This window comes from Pelophylax lessonae, assembly GCF_965119305.1.
Source record: "Pelophylax lessonae genome assembly, chromosome: 4".
Taxonomy (NCBI): Eukaryota; Metazoa; Chordata; class Amphibia; order Anura; family Ranidae; genus Pelophylax; species Pelophylax lessonae.
Window position 1 is genome coordinate 196408733 of NC_138771.1, and position 26749 is coordinate 196435481.

General features: G+C 46.3%; 1 protein-coding gene across 1 annotated transcript in view; it reads left to right on the top strand.

Annotated features, from left to right (window-relative positions):
* The first annotated feature begins 8040 nt into the window (after positions 1-8040).
* The window catches only part of BCAP29 (B cell receptor associated protein 29), a 150201-nt gene continuing 131492 nt past the window's right edge, over positions 8041-26749 (top strand). Inside the window, exon 1 of the mRNA XM_082254397.1 lies at positions 8041-8079. The gene's annotated coding sequence lies outside the window, so the exon portion shown is untranslated. The remainder of the gene's footprint in view (positions 8080-26749) is intronic.

A 26749-nucleotide genomic window follows, 5' to 3' on the forward strand; every position in this document is an offset into this window, starting at 1 on the left:
TCTAAATTGTTGTTGTAAGTTATTTTGTGGTTGCCAAGCTTATATTTGCAAATAAAAACTGCAAAGTGGCCTGCAAGTAGATGATTATGGCAAGCTTTTTGTGTTACTAAACCCACAACAGTAAAATAGTCTGTAGTTGCAGTAAAGCATGCTTGTTATACTCACTGTGGAACCTAAGGGGTCCTCTGCATTGTGTAAAAAGGCTGTTTGATCCTGTCTTTTCTTATCCTGCCCTTTTTCCACTGTCCCCAATCCATCTCCTGATAGAACAGAGCCTTTGTAGACATTCTAAACATGCTCAGTTTGGTGTGTGTTGCTAGAGTTTTTTTTCTTGAGAGGGTGCACTGTCCAGACAGAGGGTCAGGGGTCCTGCAGCCTCAGAAGACAGTCAGAGGAAAATGAAAACTCCTACTACAAGCTTTAACCAGACAATGATAGAAGTCAAAAGACTGCTATATACTGCTGATGAGAAAAGGTATTTAGAAGTTTATATTTACTAAAACTATTGCATCTCCATGTTCTGTGTCCTGTGGGAAATCAGATATAGTGAATGCAGGGTCCTGGGTTTGGTAAAACTTTAAGAAGTTGGCCTCTCACTTCTTGAAGGACGAATGTCATTATGCCATAAGAGTCCCTGGTGTCTCATAAATGCAAGGGTTTCAGATTCAGGATACAGAGCAGAAACTTGCTTGATTCATGTTCTTAGATCAGGTAGCATCAATAAGAAGTTATGTGCAGACAGAATAGTACTGGGTGCAGCCATTTCAGGGAACATACGAGAAAGAGCATCTGCTTTCCCCTTCTTAGACCTTGGGCAATAAGTAAGATGGAGATTGAATCTTCAAAATAATAAGACCCATCGGGCTTGTTGTGCTCCTAATTATTTAGCGGTTCTGAGGTATTCTAAGTGTTTATAATCAGTAAATGTCATGATAGGATGAGCAGCACCTTCAAGCAAGTATCGCCAGTCCAGGGCTGATTTAAAGCGGTAGTATCCCGCTTTTTGACACTTTCACCTACAGGTAAGCCTATAATAAGGCTTACCTGTAGGTACAAATAATATCTCCTAAACCGGCACGGTTTAGGAGATATTTACAGTGCATGCAGCCGCTCGCGCGAGCGGCGCATGCGCTCTGAAGGTCCGGGGGACCTTCAATTAAGTTGCCGGGAGCTTGCCGGAAAAATCACTCCTGCGCGCATGCGCGGGAGTGACGTCATCGCGGCTCCGGCCAATCATCGCGCCGGAGCCGTCTCTTCCGGCCAATCAGCGCGCCGGAGCCGCCGAACCCGGAAGAGACGACGAGGGACCATGGCAGCGCCCGCAGCGATGTCCGGGGGTCCGTGTCGGGGCTTCGTTTTAAGGTAAGTTACACATAATGGGCTAGTATGCGTACTAGCTCATTATGCCTTTGTCTTGCAGGTTTTTTTTTTTAATTTTTTTTTTATTGAGTTTACAACCGCTTTAATGGCCAGCATTTCTCAATCACCCTTATCATAGTTTTTCTCTGGCTGACTTATTTTCCTGGAAAAGAAGGCTACTGGGTGAAGCAGGGTTTTGGGCACCTGACGTTGTGAAAGAATGGCTCCTGTCATGAATTCTGAGGCATCAACCTTGAGTACAAAGGGCAAGGCCGGGTCTGGGTGCTGTAATACTGGAGCGGAAGTAAACAGTCTTTTGTTTCTCAAACACCAACTGAGCCTAACGGGACCACTGAACCCGAACATGCTGACGGGTCTATTGGGTGATCGGAGAGATGATGGTTGAAACGTTTTTGACAAATCCTTTATAAAAATTGGCAAAGCCCACACATGCCTGTTTTATCTGGATGCCTTTTTTTTGGTAGGCGCTAGCAAATATTGATGGCAGACACTTTATGTGGATTCAAGAAAATCCCATCAGTAGATATGATTGGTATCAAGAATTGGATTGGCAGTTTCTCAAATTTGCACTGTTCTGCCCTAGCATAGAGTCCGTGCTGCCTTAGTGTGGACAAGACTTTCTTTACATGCATCCTGTGAAGATCCAAGGTGGCTGAAAAAATGAGAATATCATCTAGGTACACTATCATGAAGTGATCTAAAAATTCTCAAAAAATGTAATTCACAAAATGTTGAAAAGTGGCTGGGGCATTGCATAGCCCGAATGGCATGACAAGGTATTTGAAGTGCCCGAAGTAGGTCTGAAATGCTGTTTTTCTTTTTTCTCCCTCGCAGATGTGGACTAAGTTGTAGGCACCACGTAGTTCAAGTTTTGTGAAGACCCGAGCAGATTGAAATCTTTGGAAAAGTTCAGGAACAAGAGTGAGCGGTAACAATTCTTGATCGTGATTTTGTTGAGTTCCCCATAGTTTCAAAAAAGAAAATTCCAGCACCAGCAGGGGAAGAAGATGGAGGAATAATTCAGTTTTCAATACTTTCGTCTATGTGTAGTCGTAAGGCCTCAAATTCGATTTCGGACAATGGAAATATTCGCCAAAAAGGGATTTCTGCACCTGAAAGTAATTCAATGGGGCAGTCTTAAGGCCAATGAGGTGGTAGGGCATCAGCCTTCCTTTTGTCAAATACAGAACTAAGTAATGATGACGCTTGGGGAGGCGGGTGAAACTCGTTGACATAATTTCCGGTGTACCCTAACCATCTACGTCACTTCCTGTTTCTCGGTGGAACGCATGTGAGTGGGCGTTCCAGGAAGTGTCCTGTCATTTGATCTACTGCCTTATTTATCTACTCGTTTGTGAGTATTCTTACTTGTGTTTTATTAATAAATTACTCATACAGTACTACACTATGATCTCTTTATTTTAATTGGGCTGAGCCTACTAAGGAAGCAGTATTCATCATCTGAAGAGAGCAGGTTGTCTGGATGATACTTACATCAGATACCCAGGACTCTGTACTCACCTCAAATTAGCTTCATCTGACCCAACAGAGGGTCTTTATTTTCGGTGAGTAGGGGTACAAGAGGGGAGTGTGGCACCTTGGCACTGATGAGCACTTTATTCACTACAAAAGAAACTAAAGGAACACCAACACAGTTTGAGCACCATTGCACTGGTTATTGGACAATTTATAGACTTTTTTATTGAATTATTGTAATATTGATGAATTTTGATACACTATTTGCATTTTTGCACATTTTTTTATACTTTTGCGCTTTCATTCCTATATAGATTGTATATATTTGGCACTTTATTTTTAGCACTTTGGTCACTTTCTATTTATTCATGTATCCATTTATGTAGCAAGCGCTGTTAATATTTATTTATTTACTTAGTTCTATACTTCCCCCTTTGGGTGAAAAGCAGCTGCTTTTTGTCATTTCTTCTTATATCATCCAAGCGCGGGTTTTTTAATATAACTTTTGTGAAATACGTCCAAGTAGTCGTGATAGGCTGGTGGCGCTATCTGGCTGGTACTGGTTACAGGCTGGACTGTCAGACAACCTCAAGAGTCAATGGATTCTGGGGCAAAACATTGATGCAGACAGTATTTTGATGAAAAGGAGATATTTCCCAAGGGCCAACTGATCTGAGGGTTATGCGCCCGAAGCCAAGTAATAGCAAGCATGATAGGGAATATGGGAGAACAAAGGATGTCAAAACAAAGGAATTCTTGGTGACCAGAGTTTGTCTGAATAGGAATAGTTTCTTGTTCCACCAGTCCTGACCTGGGAATAGTTTCATCAGCCAGATGGACTTTGAGTCTCCGTTTCTTGTTTTTTAGAGGAATTTGCAGTTTTCTTCCCAAGGTGACGTCCAGGAAGCAGCTGCATGCCCCAGAGTCAACAATTGCTTGGAGCTTGATCTCCCCTTCCGCCACTTGCAACGAGATGGGTAAAACTAGATGAGCTAGTGAAGACTGGGAAACTTGAAAGTAGACAGGACATGGAGGAAGGAACTTACTGGGTCTCACGGGGCAGTTATACAATAGAGGCAAAGGTTCCCACCACATATTTTTGTCTGGACTTAAAGCAGAACATACTAGTCTAATCTGCATGGCTTCTTTTTAAGTAGCAGGAGCAGGTGTAGGTGAAGATAGAATGCTGGATAACATCCAAGAGGGTCTGTGGGTATTAATCCTTTCTAACCAGGCAGGTGGCAGTCAAGCTGAATGGCCAACTGGATTATTGTCAGGGTGCCTGGAAACCAGACCAACACGGGTCGGTTTCTGAGGAAAGCGAGCATGAAAAGCACGGAGAAGGGCAGGAGCATGAACATCAGCAGAGGGAACCCATGAGCGCTCCTCAGGACCGTAACCCTTCCAGTGCACCAGGTATTGAACCTGACCTTGGAAGAGACGAGAATCCAAGATGCTGCTAATCTCATACTCCTCATGATTGCCCACGAAAATGGGAGGAGGGCGAGGAAGTGAAAAAGTATTGCAATTGCAAACCAGTGGCTTCAAAAGTGACACGTGAAAGACATTGGAGATACCTATGCCAGGGGGAAGACCAAGGGCATAGGCCACCGGGTTCACACTACAGGGGATGCGAAAAGGCCCAACAAAACGGGGTGCCAGTTTTGGAGTGGGCACCCTGAGGTTGAGATTACAGGACGACAACCACAACCTCTCCCTGACCTGGTACGAAGGAGCAGATAAATGTCTCCGGTCTGCCTAGAGCTTCTGACACTGTGCAGAGATCCGTAGAGACTCTTGAATCGGCACCCAAGAGGAACGGAGGGCACAAACATGATCCTCCACAGCCGGGATGTCCTGTGGCGAGAACGACTCGGGCAACACAGCGGATTGGAACCCATAATTGGCCATGAATGAAGACATTCTGGAAGAGGAGTTGATAGCAATTCCTGGCAAACTCCGTCCAGGGTAGCAGATCAACCCAATTGTCTTGATGGTCAGAGATATAGCAGCGGAGAAATTGCTCCAGAGCTTGGTTGGAACGCTCAACGGCACCACTGGACTGCGGATGGTAGGCCGAGGAGAAGATGAGTCAAATACCCACCTGGGAGCAAAAGACGCCCCAGAACCTAGAGACAAACTGGCCCCCATTAGGCAACCCCTGTTAAAAGGAAGACCTCCCTCGAAAACACTGAGGCAAGCTCCTGATCGGTAGGCAACCGCTTAAACAGAACACAGTGGCACATTTTGGAGAACTCGTTGACAACTATGAGGATAACCGTGTAACCTCGAGATGCAGGAAGCTCCTCAATAAAATCCATGGCCAGGTGAGACTAGGGACGCTCCCCATTGGGAATGGGATGCAGTAGGCCCAAGGGAAGGTGCCAAGGAGATTTGTTTTGGGCACAGAGCGAACAAGCAGCCACATTTACAGCAACATCAGTGCTGAGAGATGGCCACCAGAACTGATGGGAATTAGCCCATGAAATCTGGTTCTTACAACAGGGAAGCACCACTTTCAGCCTCAGACATCTTGGCTGGATTATTCTGTCACATACCTGACTAGAGGCTGAGGTGACGAGAGGGCTCCCCTTGTGGCTAAATGCAGAGTACTCCTGAAGAAGGGTGCTATGCCCAAAGATGCAGGGGTTGCCTGAAGGTGAAGCTGCCTGATGATTCCAGATGGGAGGACAGCGGAGAGCAGAGAAGTAGCCAAGGCAGAAGATTCTCAGGTAGGGCTGGCAGATCTTGACTGATGAGTAGAACAGGAAGCAAAGTCACAAGCCAAGCCAAGGGTCAAACACAGGAGGTTAATCAGGAGTTGAGGCAGAAGCATGTTCGAGAACAAGTCAGGGTCAAACACAGGATGTCAATCAGAAACAAGGTAGGAGCAGGTCTGTGGAGCAAGCCGGGGTCAGAGCCAGGAGAGAAGCCAAAACAAGTCCAGGGGTAAGCCAGGTAGGTAACGAGTAATCAAGCACAAGGCACAGGATACAAAGGCTGACAACAATCCAGCAATTTCTGAGAGGAGCTGCTGTCCTTATATAGGCAGCTGAATGCTGGAAATTAGCACTTTTTGTTTTGCTGATGCTCAGTCACGCAGGAAGAGTCGCCACTGCGTGCCCTGCACTAATGTGCATGCATGAAGGAGCTGGATATTGGCATGTTTGCCAGGTCTACTTTGAATTCTTTCCTGACACTTGATGATATTAAGATCAGGAGACTGTGGTGGCCACTCCAGAACCTTGTGCTTAGGGTTATGCAAAGTCCAACTCTCTCGTGCGACGAATGCAAATTGTCTGCCAGTATCTTCTGATAACATTCTGCATTCATCTTGCCATCAATTTGCATAAGATTCCCCGTGCCTTTAGAGCTCACACATTCCCAAACATCAGTGAGCCACCACCATGCTTCACATTAGGGATGGTACTCTTGTTAGGGATCTAGACCTTGTTGTCCCCTCTCCAAACATAGTTCTTATGGTTGTGACCATAAAGCTCTATTTTGGTCTCATCGCCAGAGATTACAGTGTGCCAGAAGCTTTGAGGTATGTCAAGGTGTTGTCAGGTATGTTGTAACCAGGCTTTTTTCGTGGCATTGGTGCAGCAAAGACTTCTTTCTGGCAACTCAACAAAGCAGGTCATTTTTATTCATGAATTTTCATATTGTGCTCCTTGAAACAACCATCTTTTTCCAGAGCAGTCTGTATTTCTCCTAAGGTTACCTGTGGGTTTTTCTTTATATTCCAAACAATTATTTTAGCACGAATGGCTGCAATCTTTCCTGGTCTACCTAACCTTGGTTTGGCATCAAGAGATCCCGAATTTTCCACTTCTTAACAAGTGATTGCACAGGACTGACTAGCATATTCAAGGCTTTGGATATATTTTGATATCCTTTTTCATCTTTATAAAGTTCCATTACCTTGTTACGCAGGCCTTTTGACAGTTATTTTCTAATCCCCATAGCTCATTGTCTAGCCTGCTTAGTATATCCACATGAGAGCTAATAAACTCATAAACTATTTATACACAGACACTGAATTGCAATGTAAAAAGCCACAGATGTGGGGAACTAACCTTTAATTGCTTTTTTAATTGGGGATCGACCGATTATTGGCAAAGCAGAAATATCTGCACTTTCCCCAATATATCAGAATCGGCCCCTGAGGTTACTGATATTGTCGAGAAAGTGCTGTACCTAAGTGATGCCTGCAGCTAGAGGCATCAGCCCGGTATCGGCGTCTATAGCCAACGGTCGGCTGTCTTGTAATGACAACCGATGCGGCTGAGAAGCCGCTCAGCTGTCATTACAAGGTTCGGGAGGGGACGTCCCCTCCCTCCCGCCGCCTTCTGTGGCTAGCCTGGGTCTTCCGTCCCACCCGGAGACCTGGGCATCCTACCTGTATGGCCGCCGAAGACCCGATCAAAGCCGCATTTAGCTCTGACCGGGTCTCCATGTAAAAACCCGGAAGTGATGTCATGACATCATTTCCGGGTGCTCAGCGCCACATTAAAAAAAATGACAGCTTTCAAAACAGCCAGACGTGGTGTTTTGAATGCTTTTAAGTGCAGAGAAGGGGTTTGGGGGTCTTTTAGACCCCCAGATCCCTCCACAAGAGTACCTGTAAAAAAAAAAAAATGTCCCAAAATATCGGCTGATACCGATATGCGATGACCAAAATATCGGTATCGGCAATAAAAAAAACGATATCAGTCGATCGCTAATTTTAATGTGTGTGTGTCTGTACTAACAAGGCCAAACATTCCAGGGTTGGAGTTGGACATCGACTTCTGGTACAGAAGTTTGGACATTGACACCACACACAGATACTCCTAGTACGCAGTTTGGTCACGGACACCCCACTCTGTCACATACATTTTTATAGGACCCTCTCAAACTGTCAGCTTTGTGGCTCAATCTGTTGTCATGGCGACTAGAAGCGTCCTACTATTCTTCCTCTACTGAGTACTGAGTAAAACCTTGGCCAGGAGTATGTACTGACCGCCCATTTCACTAATAACCGATGAGGAGAGGGAGGAGGAAGAGACAACGGATCCCAGGAGTAACAGCACATAGCGCTACAAACGAACACACCCTCCCACCAATCCTCAGCCATGCCCTTCACAAATATGGCCGCCGGAGAGATCATTGAGGTGACGTCATGCCGTTCAGTACCCGCCTTTTTCCGTCCTGAGTTCTGGCAGAGTGGGGAAGTGCTGGGTAAGTGGTGTGTGGGATATGATGTCACTTTATAGTGAACCGAGTTACTGAGCCCCATGTTTTTATCACCGGAGCCGTGTATACATGAGAGACTTCCTTACTGCGAGATTCCGGCTCCCCCCGTGTCAGAGAACGGCTCTATACACTTCACTGATAGACAGGTGCAGGCTGGACTGTGCAGGGACTGACAGCTCTCATCATAGGACTAGGAGAAGACCAGGACAGCCAACTCCTGTATTGTCTCTGTCTCTCTATTGTATTGGAATTATTGAATTAAATTAGTAGAACACAATACCAGTACAGTAACCTCTAGAACTGGTATAATGTCTTCTATAACCCAGTACCTGTATAATGTCTTCTATAACCCAGTACCAGTATAATGTCTTCTATAACCCAGTACCAGTATAATGTCATCTATAACCCAGTACCAGTATAATGTCATCTATAACCCAGTACCAGTATAATGTCTTCTATAACCCAGTACCAGTATAATGTCATCTATAACCCAGTACCAGTATAATGTCATCTATAACCCAGTACCAGTATAATGTCTTCTATAACCCAGTACCAGTATAATGTCATCTATAACCCAGTACCAGTATAATGTCTTCTATAACCCAGTACCTGTATAATGTCTTCTATAACCCAGTACCAGTATAATGTCATCTATAACCCAGTACCTGTATAATGTCTTCTATAACCCAGTACCAGTATAATGTCATCTATAACCCAGTACCAGTATAATGTCATCTATAACCCAGTACCAGTATAATGTCTTCTATAACCCAGTACCAGTATAATGTCATCTATAACCCAGTACCAGTATAATGCCTTCTATAACCCAGTACCTGTATAATGTCTTCTATAACCCAGTACCAGTATAATGTCATCTATAACCCAGTACCTGTATAATGTCTTCTATAACCCAGTACCAGTATAATGTCATCTATAACCCAGTACCAGTATAATGTCATCTATAACCCAGTACCAGTATAATGTCATCTATAACCCAGTACCAGTATAATGTCTTCTATAACCCAGTACCAGTATAATGTCATCTATAACCCAGTACCAGTATAATGTCATCTATAACCCAGTACCAGTATAATGTCTTCTATAACCCAGTACCAGTATAATGTCTTCTATAACCCAGTACCAGTATAATGTCATCTATAACCCAGTACCAGTATAATGTCATCTATAACCCAGTACCAGTATAATGTCATCTATAACCCAGTACCAGTATAATGTCTTCTATAACCCAGTACCAGTATAATGTCTTCTATAACCCAGTACCAGTATAATGTCATCTATAACCCAGTACCAGTATAATGTCATCTATAACCCAGTATAATGTCTTCTATAACCCAGTACCAGTATAATGTCTTCTATAACCCAGTACCAGTATAATGTCATCTATAACCCAGTACCAGTATAATGTCATCTATAACCCAGTACCAGTATAATGTCTTCTATAACCCAGTACCAGTATAATGTCATCTATAACCCAGTACCAGTATAATGTCATCTATAACCCAGTACCAGTATAATGTCATCTATAACCCAGTACCAGTATAATGTCATCTATAACCCAGTACCAGTATAATGTCTTTCTATAACCCAATACCAGTATAATGTCATCTATAACCCAGTACCAGTATAATGTCATCTATAACCCAGTACCAGTATAATGTCTTCTATAACCCAGTACCAGTATAATGTCATCTATAACCCAGTACCAGTATAATGTCTTCTATAACCCAGTACCAGTATAATGTCTTCTATAACCCAGTACCAGTATAATGTCATCTATAACCCAGTACCAGTATAATGTCATCTATAACCCAGTACCAGTATAATGTCTTCTATAACCCAGTACCAGTATAATGTCTTCTATAACCCAGTACCAGTATAATGTCTTCTATAACCGAGTACCAGTATAATGTCATCTATAACCCAGTACCAGTATAATGTGTTCTATAACCCAGTACCAGTATAATGTCATCTATAACCCAGTACCAGTATAATGTCATCTATAACCCAGTACCAGTATAATGTCATCTATAACCCAGTACCAGTATAATGTCATCTATAACCCAGTACCAGTATAATGTCATCTATAACCCAGTACCAGTATAACGTCATCTATAACCCAGTACCAGTATAACGTCATCTATAACCCAGTACCAGTATAACGTCTTCTATAACCCAGTACCTGTATAATGTCTTCTATAACCCAGTACCAGTATAATGTCTTCTATAACCCAGTACCTGTATAATGTCTTCTATAACCCAGTACCAGTATAATGTCTTCTATAACCCAGTACCTGTATAATGTCTTCTATAACCCAGTACCTGTATAATGTCTTCTATAACCCAGTACCAGTATAATGTCTTCTATAACCCAGTACCAGTATAATGTCATCTCCCAGTACCAGTATAATGTCTTCTATAACCCAGTACCAGTATAATGTCATCTCCCAGTACCAGTATAATGTCATCTATAACCCAGTACCAGTATAATGTCATCTATAACCCAGTACCTGTATAATGTCCTCTCCCAGTACCAGTATAATGTCCTCTCCCAGTACCAGTATAATGTCCTCTCCCAGTACCAGTATAATGTCTTCTATAACCCAGTACCAGTATAATGTCCTCTCCCAGTACCAGTATAATGTCATCTATAACCCAGTACCAGTATAATGTCTTCTATAACCCAGTACCAGTATAATGTCTTCTATAACCCAGTACCTGTATAATGTCCTCTCCCAGTACCAGTATAATGTCATCTCCCAGTACCAGTATAATGTCCTCTCCCAGTACCAGTATAATGTCTTCTATAACCCAGTACCAGTATAATGTCTTCTATAACCCAGTACCAGTATAATGTCCTCTCCCAGTACCAGTATAATGTCATCTCCCAGTACCAGTATAATGTCCTCTCCCAGTACCAGTATAATGTCCTCTCCCAGTACCAGTATAATGTCTTCTATAACCCAGTACCAGTATAATGTCCTCTCCCAGTACCAGTATAATGTCCTCTCCCAGTACCTGTATAATGTCCTCTCCCAGTACCTGTATAATGTCCTCTCCCAGTACCTGTATAATGTCCTCTCCCAGTACCAGTATAATGTCCTCTCCCAGTACCAGTATAATGTCCTCTCCCAGTACCAGTATAATGTCTTCTATAACCCAGTACCAGTATAATGTCATCTCTAACTCAGTACCAGTATAATGTCTTCTATAACCCAGTATCAGTATAATGTTCTCTCCCAGTACCAGTATAATGTCCTCTCCCAGTACCAGTATAATGTCCTCTCCCAGTACCAGTATAATGTCTTCTATAACCCAGTACCAGTATAATGCCATCTCCCAGTACCAGTATAATGTCTTCTATAACCCAGTACCAGTATAATGTCATCTCCCAGTATTATTATTATTATACAGGATTTATATAGCGCCAACAGTTTGCGCAGCGCTTTACAATGTGAAGGAAGACAATACAGTTACAGTACAATTCAAAACAGGAGGAACTAGAGGGCCCTGCTCGTTAGAGCTTACAATCTAGAAGGGAGGGTCAAGTGAAACAAAAGGCAATAACTGTGGGGGATGGGTTGATGGAGAAAAAGGAGGTACATTTGTTAGGAGTTGGTAGGATAGGCTTCTCTGAAGAGGAGGGTTTTCAGAGATCGCCTAAAAGGTAATAGAGTGGGAGATAATCGGACAGATAAGGGTAAGGAGTTCCATAGGATTGGAGAGGCTCTGGAAAAGTCCTGGAGGCGAGCATGGGAGGAGGTGATGAGTGAGCTAGAGAGCAGGAGGTTTTGAGAAGAACGAAGAGAGCGATTAGGTTGGTATTTTGAGACGAGGTTGGTGATGTAGCTGGGGGCTAGGTTGTGGATTGCTTTGTAAGATGTTGTAAGTATTTGAATTTAATTTGTTGGGTGAGCGGAAGCCAGTGGAGGGCTTGACAGAGAGGAGCAGCGGACATTGAGCGATTGGTGAGCTGTATAATTTCATCTCCCAGTACCAGTATTATGTCTTCTCCCAGTACCAGTATAATGTCATCTCCCAGTACCAGTATAATGTCATCTCCCAGTACCAGTATAATGTCATTCTTTAACCCAGTACCTGTATAATGTCTTCTCCCAGTACCAGTATAATGTCCTCTCCCAGTACCAGTATAATGTCATCTCCCAGTACCAGTATAATGTCATCTCCCAGTACCAGTATAATGTCTTCTCCCAGTACCAGTATAATGTCCTCTCCCAGTACCAGTATAATGTCCTCTCCCAGTACCAGTATAATGTCATCTCCCAGTACCAGTATAATGTCTTCTCCCAGTACCAGTATAATGTCTTCTCCCAGTACCAGTATAATGTCTTCTCCCAGTACCAGTATAATGTCTTCTCCCAGTACCAGTATAATGTCTTCTCCCAGTACCAGTATAATGTCTTCTCCCAGTACCAGTATAATGTCTTCTATAACTCAGTACCAGTATAATGTCTTCTATAACTCAGTACCAGTATAATGTCTTCTATAACTCAGTACCAGTATAATGTCTTCTATAACCCAGTACCAGTATAATGTCATCTCCCAGTACCAGTATAATGTCATCTCCCAGTACCAGTATAATGTCATCTCCCAGTACCAGTATAATGTCATCTCCCAGTACCAGTATAATGTCATCTCCCAGTACCAGTATAATGTCATCTCCCAGTACCAGTATAATGTCATCACCCTGTACCAGTATAATGTCTTCTATATCCCAGGACCAGTAATAATGTCTTCTATATCCCAGGACCAGTATAATGTCTTCTATATCCTAGGACCAGTAATAATATCTTCTATATCCCAGGACCAGTATAATGTCTTCTATATCCCAGGACCAGTAATAATATCTTCTATATCCCAGGACCAGTAATAATGTCTTCTATATCCTAGGACCAGTAATAATGTCTTCTATATCCTAGGACCAGTAATAATATCTTCTATATCCCAGGACCAGTAATAATATCTTCTATATCCCAGGACCAGTAATAATGTCTTCTATATCCCAGGACCAGTAATAATGTCTTCTATATCCCAGGACCAGTAATAATGTCTTCTATATCCCAGGACCAGTAATAATGTCTTCTATATCCCAGGACCAGTATAATGTCTTCTATATCCCAGGACCAGTATAATGTCTTCTATATCCTAGGACCAGTAATAATATCTTCTATATCCCAGGACCAGTAATAATATCTTCTATATCCCAGGACCAGTAATAATGTCTTCTATATCCCAGGACCAGTAATAATGTCTTCTACAGTGCCTTGCAAAAGTATTCACCCCCTTGGCATTTTTCTTGTTTTGTTGCCTCTCAACCTGGAATTTACATGGATTGTTTGAGGATTTGCATCATTTTGATTTACAGAACATGCCCACAACGTTGAAGATGTTTTTTTTTTTTTTTTATTGTGAAGCAAAGAACTAATAGGACAAAATAACAGAAATAGTCAATGTGCATAACTATTCACCCCCCTAAAGTCAAAACTTTGTAAAGCCACCTTTTGCGGCAATCACACCTCCAAGTCGCTTTGGGTAAGTCTCTATGAGCTTGCCACATCTTACCACTGGGATTTTTGCCCATACCTCCTTCAAGTTGGATGGTTTGTGCTTGTGAACAGCAATCTTTAAGTCTGACTACAGATTTTCTGTTGGATTGAGGTCTGGGCTTTGACTAGGCCATTCCAACACATTTACACCTTTCCCCTTAAACCACTCAAGTGTTGCTTTAGCAGTGTGTTTGGGGTCATTGTCCTGCTGGAAGGTGAACCTTCGTCCTAGCCTCAAATCACTCACAGAGTGGTACAGGTTTTGCTCAAGAATTTCCCTGCATTTAGCTCCATCCATCTTTCCCTCAACTCTGACCAGTTTCCCAGTCCCGGCTGCTGAAAAACATCCCCACAGCATGATGCTGCCACCACCATGTGCTGGTGTTCTTTGGGTGATGTGTTGGGTTTGCGACAGGCATAACATTTTCTTTGATGGCCGAAAAGTTAAATTTTAGTCTCCTCAGACGAAAGCACCTTCCTCCATACATTTTGGGAGTCTCCCACATGCCTTTTCATTGTCCTGTACTTGTTTGGTGAGTTTCTTGGTCTTTATGGCAGTGTTTGGTTAGTGGTTCCTTTTGCTTAGGTGTTGCAGCCTTTGGGGCCTTTCAAAAAAGGTGTGTATATGTAATGACAGATCATGTGACACTTTGATTGCACACAGGTAGACATTATTTCACTAATTATGTGACTTCCGAAGGTAATTGGTTGCACCAGAGCTTTTTATGGGCTTCATGACAAAGGGGGTGAATACATACGCACACGCCAATTTTCTGTTTTCTATTTCTAAAAAATAGTTTTATGTATATATTTTTCTCATTTCACTTCACCAACTTAGACGATTGTGTTCTGATCCAGCACATACAATTCAAATTAACAAAACATTGATCTTAAAGGCCCGTACACACGTACCGATCGTCGGCATACAAACGTCGGTGGACGAAGGATCTGCCGATTGTACGCGTGTTAGTATGGTGCCTCCGACAGATGTCTGCGCACAATCCGCGGACAAAAGTCTTTCGTGCAAACATGAAAATATTTGTATGCCGACACCAGAACGGACGATTGTTCGCCTGTCAGTACACAATTCGGCCGACAGACCGCAGATTTGCAAGACTGGGCATGCTCAGAAAATAGAAAACACAGGGAAAGTTAACCATTACATGACATCACTTCTGCAGTCGGCGGACAAAATTCTTGTGCTGTCCTTGTGCTGTCTTTGCACTTTTCAGCAGACACCGACATCCCGGGGAGAAAAGAGGAACATTTGTATGCCGACCATCGGTACGTGTGTACGGGGCTTAAGGCTGTAATGTAACAAAATAGGTAAAAAGTCAAGGGGTGAATACTTTTGCAAGGCACTGTATGTTTTTTTTTTTCCACTTCCGGATTATGGCCCCAACAGTGCTCACTGGAGCATTCAGAAGTTTAGAAATCCTTCTGTAACCAATCGTACATAACGTCATTATGTTTTGCAACAACAAGGTTGAGAAGGTCTTGAGAGAGCTCTTTTCTTTTACCCATCATAAGATGTTTCTTGTGTGACACCTCTGTATAGGCCATCAGTTGAGACTGAACCAGTTAATTTTAATTTGCACTGACAAGGAGCAGAATTGATTTCTAATTACTGATAGATTTTAGCTTGTGTGTTGGCTTTCCATGCCTTCCTTGCACCTCCCTTTCTTCATGTTTTTGATACTTTTTCCCTGTGTCAATCCATTTTATTACACATAACTTAATTTCTGAACTTATTTGTTTTTGTTTCTTTGTATGCATGGATTGTTTGTATGCATAGATTGTATGGGTTGTTACCAACGTGTGGTAAAAATATGTCCTGTCAATAGCACCTTTTTAGAAAACTATTTACCTAGAAAAATGGTGATGTGTTCAACACTTATTTTACCCGCTGTATAGTAATATTGAGGGGATCCTGCACCTGAGGACCATGTGCAACAGCCTGTTATCTCAAATGTTAAAGTCTTTTTTTCCCTTTAAGAATACAAAATAGTTTCCAGCTGCAGAAGAAAACTTCAGAAAATTCAACAGAAAAGGTCCACTTATCTTCAGCACAAATCAAACTATTAAATATGCAAACTTAAGGGCTTTATCTCAGGGTTAGCAGCGTCCAGCTTTAGGTGTTTGTAGCACGCATGCAGCACACAGCCAGGGCTCCTCTCAACTACTTCACACACTAGCAAAAGGAGCTTCATGCCTTATATGCTGCTTCCTAGGGGTTGCTTAACCCCGTAGGCACCGTAGTGAGGAGAGGAGGTCCTTTTCTGACCCGTATGTCACCCAGGACCTCCAAATTCCAGGTCCCAAATAAGCCATTTCTAATGCCGAGAGGACCGTTAGTCTGTCCTTTTGTTTACTTGGCTAGCCCAGAATTCCTCAGCCATCATGGGTGAGATCCCTGAGTCCCGAAACGTTCCCTTAAAGTGACCACAACCCAAATATTGGTGCCACATAGGAGCCACCCAGGACTCATCCTTGGTGTCCTGTACAAATATATTTACACAATATTTGCTTTCATGATTTTTATTTGTCACAATAAAAGTGGCAATGTGAATTTATATCTTTGTACAAGATTTATCTGAGTGTTTTTGCCAGCTGTTTTTGCTATTATTTGAGCTATCAGCACAATCTTTTAGTTAATGAAATATACATATCTAGAATTCTTCTTTAACCACTTCAATACTGGGCACTTTTCCCCCTTCCCGCCCAGACCAATTTATAGCTTTTAGCGCTGTTGCATTTTGAATGACAATTGCGCGGTCATGCAACACTGTACCTAAACCAAATTTGTTATTTCTCTTGCGTCCTCCGACAGTCGCCGCCCATTCACACAGTCTTCACTTATGGGTATTGACTTCATCTCCACAGGAGTTTCTAGGCATAAGACTTGTAAAAGAACAATAAATCTACATAGTCACACCCATGGTGCTGTCCTACTCGTCCAATACTCCCCTACTATAGCCAACTTAATTCAGTTTGTCTTCTGCCTAGATTAGGAGTGGATAGGCTTCCCTGAGCTAAGGCTACAGTCTCAGCCTTCTTCTCTTTCTTTATGATTTATTTTCGGGTGGTCCATAGGGATAAGGTGGTCTTGCGACCTAATCAGTCCTTTTTGCCAAAGGTGGTTTCGGAATTTCACCTAAATGAGGACATTGTTTTGCCTTCGCTTTGTGCGAATCGCAAGCATCCTAAGGAGGTTGCTTTACATGCCTTGGATGTTGTCCGGGCGATCAGGGTCTACCTGTCATTGACTGAATCCTTTCGGAAATCGGATTCTTTGTTTGTCCTTCCTGAGGGACCTCGGAAGGGTATGGCTGTGTCTGCAGCAACCATTGCCAAATGGATCAGACAGGCCATTGTACAGGCCTATTCGTTGCGGGAACGGGTTCCTCCCTTCCCTGTCAAGGTGCACTCTACAAGGTCGATGAGTACATCCTGGTCCTATCGGCATCAGGCCTCGGTGGCCCAGGTGTGCAAGGCTGCGACTTGGTCGTCGGCGCACACTTTCTCAAAATTCTACAAAATTTATGTTCTGGCATCAGCTGATGCCTCTTTTGGCCGCAAAGTGCTCTGTGCGGCTGTTCTTTAGGAAACCCTGGTTTTATCCAGGTTCCTGGCTGTTGGGGTTTTTTCCCCTTTGGTTGTTTTGTTTTCCTGGGTTTTGCTCATGTTGAGCTTTTGTTTTTTGTTACCCAGAAGGTTACCTTCTTGTACATGTAAGGTTCCTTTCTCTGACGTGGGTACTACGTTGCCTTTCTGGTGGTTGCGTTGTAGATTTATTGTTCTTTTACAAGTCTTATGCCTGAAGTCAATACCCATAAGTGAAGACTGTGTGAATGAGTGGCGACTGTCGGAGGACTCAGAGAAAGGAATTTTACGGTAAGATTTTACAAAAATTCTGTTTTTTTTCCCACAAATAGAGCTTTCTCTTACGTCCTCCGACAGTCGCCGCCATCTTCATATTCGTCACAATGGGGTATTAGACTTTGCTCCGTAGGAGTAGCTAGGCAACAGAATATGTCAGTATTAAAGCTTTTAACATATCCCCACCCCAGGGGGTGGTCCCCTCAGTCTATACCCTCCTGCTTCCTGTTTCCTGCTTCAGTTTCAATGTCTAGCTTGTCAGGAGTAGCTGGATGTCTCTATGCTGGGGCATTTTGTCTCAGCCTTCTCTCTTTTTTGATTTTGTTTGAGTTTTTTCTCTCTTTCTTTATTTAGCTGTTGTTATTTTTACCAGCAATAGTTAGATCTTCGGATGAAGAGGATAATGCGGGCTGCGTCTCGGGCTGACTCCCCTGGTCGCAGGATGTGGGTCAGTGGCTTCTCAGCCCGCCATAGAGCGTTCAGTCAGGTACCGCTCCTGAGTTTTCTGAACGACCCATCCCTGTTCCGTGCAGGGATGCTAGGGTGAGGTGGCTACCTCACTGGACGCTGTGCGGTTTCTCAACCCACCTTCTGCTGCGTCCTGGATGCGACTCTCCCTGTCTCAGGCTTGTTCGCCTGTGTGGGTCCCCCACGCCATGTAAGAGGTAAGTGTATTCATGTGTATTCATGTGGGGACCTGTCTGTCTGGGGGGTGTCAGTCTGGGACTGTGTTACCTTGCCCTGTGTTCACACTATTGATGTTTCCCTGTCTCTCACACTGCATGCTGTGGGCTGCAAGGAGGGGGGGGCTGTGCTGCACTTCTGTGTCAGTCTGAGTGTGTGAACGGCTGTGTGCTGTGGAACCTGATGCTATCATGTTTGGGGCACACTACAGCGCCGCTGCGGCGGTCCACCATGTTCTTTATAACTATGTGGTGTATTTTTATTCCACCTTCATGAGGTGGGGGAACGGCGATTTCGGCGCCAAACGGCGCCATTTTGGCTGTACTCGCTCCGGCCGCATGGTACACATGCATGGCGGCCATTTTCTTGTAGCCTCCCATAGGCTTTAATGGAGCGCCCTGAATATCAGCAATTCCTTTTCTACAGGAGCACCGATCTGGCCAGCAGCAGCAGCAGCGGTCTCTCCAGGTTTTTTCCCTCTATTCTCTGTATCCTTGCCTGAGTATAACTTCTCCCTGTGGGGGTCCCTGGTGTGGGTGTGCTACGTTCGCAGCACCTTATTTAAAGGGGCGGTCACCCATTTTATTTTTACTCATTTTGCGGCATGGATTCTCAGGAAAGCAAATTTCCTGTCACATTGGTGGGAAGCCAGGGGACTGCGGTTTTCCCCCTCGGGGGGGGGGGGGGATTTGGCTGCGATTGTGGCTAGCCTTGCGACTCAGGTGCAATTGCTGATGGCTGCTCAATCCTCAAAAAGGCCCAGAGTTTTCAATTTCCTCTGATTCAGAGGGTGTTGGTGATGGGGCTGCTGTTGCTGGGGTCTCCTTGTCGGGGTCCCGTTCCTCCCTGGACCTTGTAGGGTCAGAAATGGAGGCTGAGGTTGAGGGGGTTGATATTTCTCCCCCTGGCTCGTCTGAAGAGCTTGCACTCATGGATGAATTGGTTGCTTCTATCAAGCAAACACTGCGTTTACAGGATGAACCTTGTCCTCCTGCTGCCTTGGCGGCTTATGGGACGCAGAAAAGACGCAAAACATCGCAGGTATTTCCCTGCACTGATGATTTTCAATGCGCTGTAAAGGAACATTGGCGTAATATACGCAAGCCTTTTGCTATACCAAGTAGGTTTAAGCTGCGCTATCCTTTTACGCCCGCTACTGATGAGCGTTGGTGTGTCCCACCTCCGGTGGATCACGCGATAGCGGTTCTGAATAAGCCCACTGCGATTCCTGCTGAGGATATCCCGGTGTTCCGGGATGCCACGGACAAACGGACGGAGTCCCTTGCCCGTCATGCCTATTCTATTATGGGTTCTATGCTGAAAGCTTTATTTTCTTCACTTATGGCGGCCCAGGCTGTCGCGAGCTGGACGCAGGTGCTTAATCGCGTCCTGGTGGCTGATTCTGCCCTCCAGGCGACTTTGGATATGGTGGATCAAATCCACCAGGGTGTCATGTATTTGTGTGATGCGGACCTGGATATGGTTCCGTTGGCTGCACGTGTACATGGTGTGGCGGTATTGTCTCGCCGTTTTGGTTTGGTTGAAGTGTTGGTCGTTGGACCAATCTTCGCGTAAGACCTTGGCTAATCTGCCCTATGATGGTTCTCCCCTTTTTTGGTGAGTCCCTAGATACGTTAATTAGGGGGATCGCGGGTGGTAAGAGCATGCTCTTACCCTAATCCCACAAGGCTAAGACGCTCCTGGTAAGAAGCCGTGGACTGGTAAGCAAAAGTCCGGCCAGTCCGGTTCAGCGGCCCACAACAGTGCGGCCTGAAGGGGCGCCCTCACCCGACTCTGGGGTGGGGGGACGCTTGCTCGGTTTCCTTCAGCCATGGCTGTCCCGGGTTCGGGACAGGTGGGTTCAGGAAATCGTTCGATCTGGCTACGAGATCGAGTTTCTCTATAGGCCAGAGCGCAGATTTTTTCCCTCAAATCTTCTACTGTCCCCGGAGCGTTTGCGGGATCTGCATCTAGCGGTGCAGGACCTGAGGGCTCAGGGAGTGGTGGTCCCGGTGCCTCATCGGGACAGGTTTCGGGGGTTCTATTCCAATCTGTTCACCGTGCCCGGGACGGCGGGCAAGGTACGTCCGATTCTGGACTTAAAGGCGCTGAACCGCTTTGTGCGGGTGCGCAAGTTCCGCATGGAATCTCTGCGGTCGGGGGTGGCTGCCCTGGTTCCGGGGGAGTTCATGGCTTCCATCGACTTGAAGGATGCGTATCTTCACATCCCGAATTTCGAGGGTCACCAGAGGTACCTTCGATTCGCCATAGCGGAGGATCACTACCAATTTGTGGCGTTGCCCTTTGCCAAGGTGCGGGCACCGGTTTTGGCTTTGTTGAGAGCCCAGGGCGTCTCTGTCCTAGGGTATCTGGACGATATTCTGGTTCGGTCTGCGACCAGCCAGGGTCTGGAGAAGGCTCTGTCCGTTACGATGCAGTCTCTGCAGGAGTTTGGTTGGACGATAACTTTTCCAAAGTCAGCACTGTGCCCATCGGTTCGTCTCCCTTACCTGGGAATGGTTCTGGACTCTGTCCAGGCGAAGGTCTTCCTACCGGACGACAAACTCAGGACTCTTCAGGAAGGAAGTCAGGTCCCTCAGGGACGCTCCGTCCTCGTCCACTCGGACGTGCATGAGATGTCTGGGATTGATGGTCTCGGCTTTCGAGGCGATTCCCTTCGCCCAGTTTCACACGCGGGGTCTCCAAGCGGAGATCCTGTCCAGGTGGGACGGGCGACCGCGATCTCTGGATCCGGATTTCGTTGGGCCATCGCACCAGAAGGGTTCTTCTGTGGTGGCTCCTGTCCCCGCCGGTGTCAGGGGGCAAGTCTTTTCGTCCTCTCTCATGGACGGTGGTCACCACGGATGCCAGCCTGTCGGGCTGGGGTGGTGTTCTGGGCGTTCTGTCCGCCCAGGGAACTTGGTCGGAGGGGGAATCCTCCCTTCCGGTCAGCATTCTGGAATTGCGTGCGATGATTCTCTGCCTTCAACGTTGGCCGGACAGGCTGCAGGGCTGTCCGGTTCGGGTGCAGACGGACATTGCCACGGCGGTGGCTTACGTCGTTCGCCAAGGGGACACCAAGAGGGCCCGGGTGGCTTGGGAAGTGGCCGACATTCTGTCTTGGGCCGAGACGCATGTCCCGGCGATATCGGCGGTTCACATTCCAGGGGTTGGAGAACTGACGGGCGGATTATCTGATGCCGCCAGTCCCTGGACCAGGGGGAATGGCCCCTCCGTCCGGGTGTTCTCCAGATGTTGTGCGCGACGTGGGGTCTTCCGGAGGTGGACCTGTTCGCGTCTCGTCTGTACAGCAAGGTGTACAGGTTCGTGGCAAGACCACGCGATCCTCGGGCAGACGCGTCAGACGCGTTGGTAGCTCCGTGGCATCAGTACCGACTGATGTATGCGTTTTCACCGTTTCAATTGCTGCCCAGGTTCCTTCGCAGGTTGGTCTCGGAACCAAAACACAGTGATTCTTGTGACACCGGACTGGCCTCGCCGGTCCTGGTACGCAGACCTCGTGCATTTGGCGGTCGACGCCCCGTGGCGTCTGCCTCTTCGAGAAGATCTCCGGTCTCAAGGGCTGATATTTCATCCTGCCTTGCAGTCGCTGGCCTTGCCGGCCTGGCTGTTGAAACCGAGGCCCTGAGGGATAGGGGTCTCTCCCCTGAGGTCATTCACACTTTGATCGACGCGAGGAATTTTTCCTCGGGGTAGGTCTTTTACCTATTTTGCCTGGTGGGAGTTCAGGGGGTCTTCACCTCGCCCGTGGTCGTTGTTTGGGGTGTTGTCCTTCCTTCGACAGGGTGTTGACAGCGTTTGGCGCTGGCTATGATCAAGGGTCAGGTGTCTGCGATGGCCGTTCTTTTTTCAACGTCCTATGGCATCTATCTCCTTGATTGGCACTTTTGTTCGGGGGCATCTGGTCCCTCCTAGGAGGGTGCCTCTGCCTCCTTGGGACTGGAATCTTGTTCTGTCCGTGTTACAACATGGTTCTTTTTTGAACGGATCGGGTAGATCTCGTTGTCTATGTTGTCCTAGAAGGTCACCTTTTTTGGTGGCGATCAATTCGGCTCACAGAGTGTCTTTGCTGGCAGCCTGTCTTGCCATTGTCCGTATCTGGTCAATCACTTGGTTAAGGTGGTCTTGCGACCTAACCCTTCTTTTTTTCCGAAGAGGGTTTCGGAATTTCACCTCAATGAGGACATTGTCTTGCCTTCGCCTTGCGCGAAGTCTAAACATTCGGAGGAGGTGGTGTTGCACTCCTTGGCTGCTGTTCATGGCGATTAGGGTTTACCTAAAATCGTCTGAATCTTTTCACAAGTCGGATTCCTTGTTTGTCCTTCCGGGGGTCCTCGGAAGGGCGTGGCGGCGTCGGCTTCTGCCGTCGCCAATTGGTTCAGACAGACCATTGAACAGGCCTATGCTTTGCGGGGAAAAGTTAACCTTATGCCTGTGAGGGCGCACTCTACCAGATCTCTGAGTACGTCTTGGGCCTGTCGTCATGGGGCTTCTGTGGCCCAGGTGTGTAGGGCGGCGACTTGGTCGACCGTGCACACCTTCACTCTGTTCCACAGAGTGGATGTTCAAGCATCGGCAGATACTTCCTTTGGCCGCAAGGTTCTTAGTGCGGCGGTCCCTGGTTTTGGTCCTTTGGGCTGTTTGGGATTTCTTTGTATCCCTGGGTTATTTGTTTTTTTCCTGGGTTATTGCTCCCGTTGAGCAAATGTTTTCTCGTGTTGCCCAGCTGGTTTCCTTCCTTTAGTAAGGTTACTTTCTTAATGTGGAGACTGCGTTGCCTTTAGGCGCGGCTGCGTTTCCCACCCCTCATGTTTGCACTGCTTTGGGACGTCCCCATTGTGACGAATATGAAGATGGCGGCGACTGTCGGAGGACGTAAGAGAAAACGGAATTTTTGTAAAATCTTACCTGTAAAATTCCTTTCTCTGAGTCCTCCGACAGTCGCCGCCCCCGCCCCTCTTTTGGGGTTTAGGTACTCTACTGCTATTCCACTGAAGCAGGAAACAGGAAGCAGGAGGGTATAGACTGAGGGGACCACCCCCTGGGGTGGGGATATGTTAAAAGCTTTAATACTGACATATTCTGTTGCCTAGCTACTACTACGTCTAATAGTAGACGTAGTCTAATACCCCATTGTGACGAATATGAAGATGGCGGCGACTGTCGGAGGACTCGGAGAAAGGAATTTTACAGGTAAGATTTTACAAAAATTCCGTTTTCTTTTGGTGGTATTTGATCACTGCAAGGTTTTTTCTTTTTTGCTAAACAAATAAAAAAAGACCAAAAAGTTTGGGAAAAAAAATAAATAATTTTTTTGTTTGTTATAAATTTTGTAAATAGATACGTTTTTTCCTGCACTGATGAGGCCGCACTGACAGGCACTGATAGGCAGCACTGATATGCTACACTGATGGGTACTGATATGTAGCACTGATAGGTAGCACTGATATGCAGCATTGGTGGGCACTGATAGACGGCACTGGTGGGCGGCACTGATAGATGGCAATGATGGGCACTGGTGAGCAGCACTGATGAGGAGGGCACTGGTGGACAGCACTGATGGGGAGGGCACTGGCAGACTCCCTGAGCCCTGATTGCCATCCCTGGTTGCCATGGTGGGCATCCCTGGGGTCATGGGTGGGCATCCCTGGGGTCATGGGTGGGCATCCCTGGTGGTTCTAGTGGCACCCCCCCAAGGGTCTGCACTGGAAATCAATGCTCTGATTACCAGTGCAGACCCCTCCTGTCAGGAGAGCCGCAGATCTTCTCTTCTCCCGGTGTGTCAGAGTGACACACCGCAGCACCGATGGCCGCTCTGCGCGAGCGCATTATCCTGCCGCCGTCATATGATGTCAGGATAATGTAACCACCTTCCCGCTGTCATTTGCTTTTTGGGGCGGGCGGGAAGTGGTTAATCACTAGCACCATTGGCTTAAGCCAATTCTGACATTTTTCACATAAGTGTTGGTGGCTGTTGCAATTCGCACATTTGTGCAACTTTTTATAAAGTGCAGATCTGCAGAATAAAATACATGTAAATGCATTTTAGTGCACAAAAACACAATATAATAACCAATTTCTCTTTCGTTCATTGACGGACACAGCTCCATATCTTTTTTGACACTTGAGTTATGCTGCTCTCCATAAGAGTAGGACTAGGCGGAAAAGGAATTGACTACACCTATAGGGCAGTCCCAGGGGGTATGCTCCCGCTTTCCGCTATAGGAGTTCAGTTTTCTGCCTAGTCAGGATGCTGGGATCTCTGGTCCTGGTATTTATTTCATATTTAAACTGAATTTTTTTCTTTTATTTTCTGTTCCTGAGAGAACTACAATCAACAGCCGGGCTGGGGGACGCACTGGATATTCTAGATCCTTAAGGTCTTCCTAGTCTGGCCAAAGAGCGTGACCCAACTTTAATTCCACGCTAGGTTGGCCACGATGTAGCGCCAATGGACGGGGGCTGTCCGGCGATTTAAATGTCTCACGAGGACACATAGCCCTGGTCACGACCTGAGTTGCAGCGTACCTCTGGCCCGCAGCACCCCCATTCCAAGATGGTGTGGTGGACTGCCCAGAATGGTGCCCGCTCAGGTCCAAGGTGCGCTTAGTAGTGTCCCACCCCCCTCTCTCTCTCTCTGGGGAATTATCGGGGTGGACGTGGGCCCCCCCTCGGGTTGCCCTATGGGCTCTTCCTCCCCAGTGGTGCCCACCCTCACTAGTAGGGTGCCCCTGCACTAATACCCTCACCTACCCCCCTTAGTCCCCCCCCCTCCCTGGGGAAGCCAGGCTATCCTTCAGTGTGGGGTGTTATGAGGTGATGGGCTGGGTGGGAGAGCGCTGCTGGCGGCTCACATTGACATTTTTTTCTGAGGAAAAATGTCCAGGGGGGATCCCTGTTTTGGTCTTCCTGGCTGGCTACATGTACCTGAGGGGCCATTGGGGGTCCCGGGTGTCGCGCGGCCGCTTTCTTTTGGATGGGTGCTACGGAGTTTAGCGGCCATGTTTGTGTAGTCTGGCAGTCATGTTTTTGTAGTTTCCCGTTAGGTAATGCTAGGGCCATTTTCTTGTAGATCTGTGGAGCGGTGTTCAGCGGTGGGCCTCTAGTGACAGTGCCTGTGCTTTCTTTTACTTTCTAAACGCTCCACGGCTTGAAGCTTGACACTCTCTGCCTATCCTGAGTCAGTGATGGTGAGTCCCTGGGGGTGGGCAATCTCCCTTTCTCTGCTATAGCAGTGCTTGGTGCGCTGGGACCTGTGGTACCACTGCTGCAGCGGTGTCGGTATTTTTTTCAGAATTGGCTGGTGGTCCCCTGGGTTAACCATGGAGTCCCTGGAACATGTCACCACCTGACCCACTTTCAGAAGCTGCGGGACCCTCTGGGTCTCAGTCTGCCCTGGCCGCCATGACAGCGATCCTACAGTCACTGGCGTTTAAAGTTGATATGGCTCTTCAAAAGAGGCCTAGCAAAAAGCACCCGCTGCCTTCACCTGTATCCCCTGCCTCCTCAGATCCTGAGGTTGATTTGGCGGCCGTGGACGTGACTCAACCCGCTGGGTCTGCGCCCACGCACCATGAGTGCTCTTAAAGTGAGGATGAGTCCTCTTCCACTACAACCGAGCATGGAAAGCCACTTGTGGAGGCACTGATTGTATCAGTGTGGGAAACTTAAAAATTGGAGGACACAGCAAATGCTGCGTTGGCTGCGCTGGTGCAATTTGGTAACCGCAAACCATCCAAGGTGACTTGGGTGTTCCTCTTTCCCTTCCTATTTTGACGATATTGTCGCAAGTCAGTGGGGTTCCCAGAAATGCATGGTTGGGATACCTAAGCATTTCGCTAGGAGGTATCCTTTTGAGGAGTCCCTTTTTGAAAAAACTTCCTCCGGTGGTGAATTCTCAGTTTTCCAGATTGAATAAAGCAACACTGCTACTGGTGGAGGACTCCCCATCCTTTAAAGACCCGGTGGACAAGAGAACAGAGTCTCTGGTCTGAAAAACCTTTTTTACGATGGCAGGCTAAATTGTGAGGCAAGTGTTTGCCATAACCTTGGTCTCCCAGACTTTAACAGAATGGGCAAAGCTTCTGGCCAGGATTTGGAAGGGGGTCAGCATCCTCCTGAGTTGGCAGATCAGATGGTACAGGGGTTACAATATATCTGTGATGCCTCTCACGATGCGGCCCCTTTTAGTCTGCAGAGTGCCTGTGACAGCTTTAACCATTCGCCGCATGATTTGGCTGAAATACTGGTCTGTGGACCAGGCTTCAAAAAAGGTGCTGACTGATCTACCTTATGTTCGGAAGAGATCATAAAAGGTCTTAAGGGAGGTAAGAGTACTCTGCTTCCACAGGTCGTGAAGAGCAAAGAGCCTTTTCCTAAACGTGGTCCTTTCTTTTTGGCCCACAAACGGCCCCTTTCGTCCTGCAGGGTCGCAGGACAAGGGATCTAAATGCGCCCGTAATTTTGCGGGAGGTTCTTAGAGCCCC